This window comes from Acinonyx jubatus, chromosome D2 (assembly GCF_027475565.1).
Source record: "Acinonyx jubatus isolate Ajub_Pintada_27869175 chromosome D2, VMU_Ajub_asm_v1.0, whole genome shotgun sequence".
NCBI lineage: Eukaryota > Metazoa > Chordata > Mammalia > Carnivora > Felidae > Acinonyx > Acinonyx jubatus.
The window spans coordinates 72,543,920-72,546,257 of NC_069393.1; the positions used below are offsets into that span (position 1 = coordinate 72,543,920).

At 43.9% G+C, this 2,338-nt stretch overlaps 1 non-coding gene across 1 annotated transcript; it reads right to left on the reverse strand.

The window, feature by feature from the left end:
• Nucleotides 1-477: 477 nt before the first annotated feature.
• On the reverse strand, nucleotides 478-582 carry LOC113600433 (U6 spliceosomal RNA). The gene has a single exon (XR_003421427.1). It is a non-coding gene; the product is annotated as a U6 spliceosomal RNA (small nuclear RNA).
• Nucleotides 583-2,338: the final 1,756 nt, after the last annotated feature.

The window sequence follows — 2,338 nt, forward strand, 5'->3', positions numbered from 1 at the left end:
TCGGAATATTAACATGAGGGCCGTTTCATGTGCAGAAGAGACCATTTAGAAGTGTTTGGTTGCTAAAATTAATATCAGATACATCACAGTTATAAAGCAAAAAAGCCCAGTGCTTCTTTATGCTTTTGAATTCTGCTTACAAATTATATTATCCTATTTATTCTTCTAGTAATGGGCTATATATATATATATATATATACACATATATACATGTATATATATACATATGTATATATATGTATACATATATATGTGTGTGTGTGTATACGCGTGTATATATATGTATATATATGTGTGTGTATATCTACATGTGTGTATATATATGTGTATGTATGTGTGTATATATATATATACATATATATATAACTTACTGTTTTAATCATTTTTTTCAAGTGTAACCTGATAATTTATTTGTGAAAAGAGCTAGTTTTGATGAGAAAAACTCAATCCTTTCCTTGGAAACATAAAGAAACCCCCAAATATGGAAGCTTCACACATTTTCACATCAACCTTGCACAAGGGGCCGTGCTAATCTTCTCTGCATCGTTCCCATTTTAGTATACGTGCTGTCGAAGCGAGCACTGTTTTAGTCATTTTTAACGGTACAGTCCAATGACATGAAGTACACTCACCCTGTTGTGCTCATCTATCTTTTAAAAATAACGTAAGAAACCTTTCCTAAAACTTTTAGCAATGGACAAGTGGATCGAAGGCTTCTGGGAGAAAAAGCAGCCCCCCCACGCCACCGTGCCCGCTTCCCGGGGTCCAGAGAGTGCTTGGAAGCATATGCGTTTATCTCGTGTGACGTATATATTTCGGCCAGGTTATATCAGCTGCGAGACTTCGTCACTCGTTGTCACTGAGAGATCATCTCGAATCCAGGCGGCCTCTTTTTCCTTCGATTTTTGCAAAGCGATGTCTCCCCAACCAGATTTACATTTTCAAAAACCCTTCAGATAATCACAAACCCAAGAAACTTCCCCTCCTCTGAGGTTTAATTAGGAGAAACTGTCTTTCTAGTACTTCCAAGAGCCTTGCTCTAAATTTCTCAGCGGAAAGAGAAGGTTCACGGTGGATGAGTGGGAGCACGCGGAACCTGTGAACAGCCGTCCCCTCTGTCCCCCCTCTCTGCCTTGCAGCAGAGATAAAGCCACGTTGCAGATCACTGAAATCACATTGTGAGTGTGCCCTGTATCATTAGGACCCAGAGAATGGGGATGATCGCAACGCAGGATAACACATTAGCGATAGATAATAGAGTCTAAATAAACATAATCAGCTTTCCTCTATGTCTTCAGACCAAAGCTTATCTATAAATACCCTAATGACGCCCAACCAGCCAATTACTCGTTTCTTGGAAGGGCCCCTTATTAATGGCGTTGCAGTGAGGGAAAAACATTAATTATTGGACACAGTGGGATCTTTTACGTTCTGTCTGGTCCGGACAGCACCAATTAATGCAACAATTATTATCAACGACTGTGGCAGAATACTGAGTGCAGCCACCCCGGGCTGGCTCGATGGGGTGGGAAGAACATGCGCACTGGGGGGACATCACCCAAGCTCTTTCTGTGGAGCCTGCTTTTCATCGCTGTGGAAGCTGCTGGAACAAAGCAGAGGGTGGCCAGAGGGTGCCGGTTTTTCTTTGAAAGCCACGGGACAGTGTTCCTGGGGTGCTAAATGGGGGAGAGCGGGAGGAGTTAGGCGCCGGTCTGTTGTGTTGAGATGCTGAGTGAAACCCGGCAGAAGGTTGGAGAAGAGAGGCTACCTTTAGAGCACGGAGCACCTGGCTTGGCTTCTGCCTATTCCCTCAGGCTCTTCTCTCTCACTCGTTATAGTGCAGCCCCACTGCTACTCTCTCAGCCTCTCCAATTCAGCTGTGCCCCATCCTGCCCCAGGACATTGGCACAAGAGATTCCTCAGACGGAAAGATCTCCCCCCCCACCGCCCTTTGCGAGACTGGCTCCTTTCTGAATGCAGTATGAAGCTTCCCTGTGCAAAAAGGTCTTTCTTGAGCCTGAACCCAACCTATACCTTTTCCTTCCTCATACTAGTCACTTTTTATTTCTCTGTTTACACAGTATGGATCACAAATTATGGGATAAACAGATACATCTTATTATTTTTCTGTCTGCCTCCCCCGCAAGAATGCAAGCCCCACGAAGGCAGGGCCTGTTGGTCTTTTTTTCTCCAGGCTCTCTTTGCATTTAGGAGGTGCTCGTTAAATACCTGGTGAGTGAATGAATGAACCCATGCGCTGTGCAGAAACAGATTATGCTTAAGGGGCTCCATGCCAGGTGCCACACAGGCCAAACTAGCTATTCTCTTGCAAAAGTGT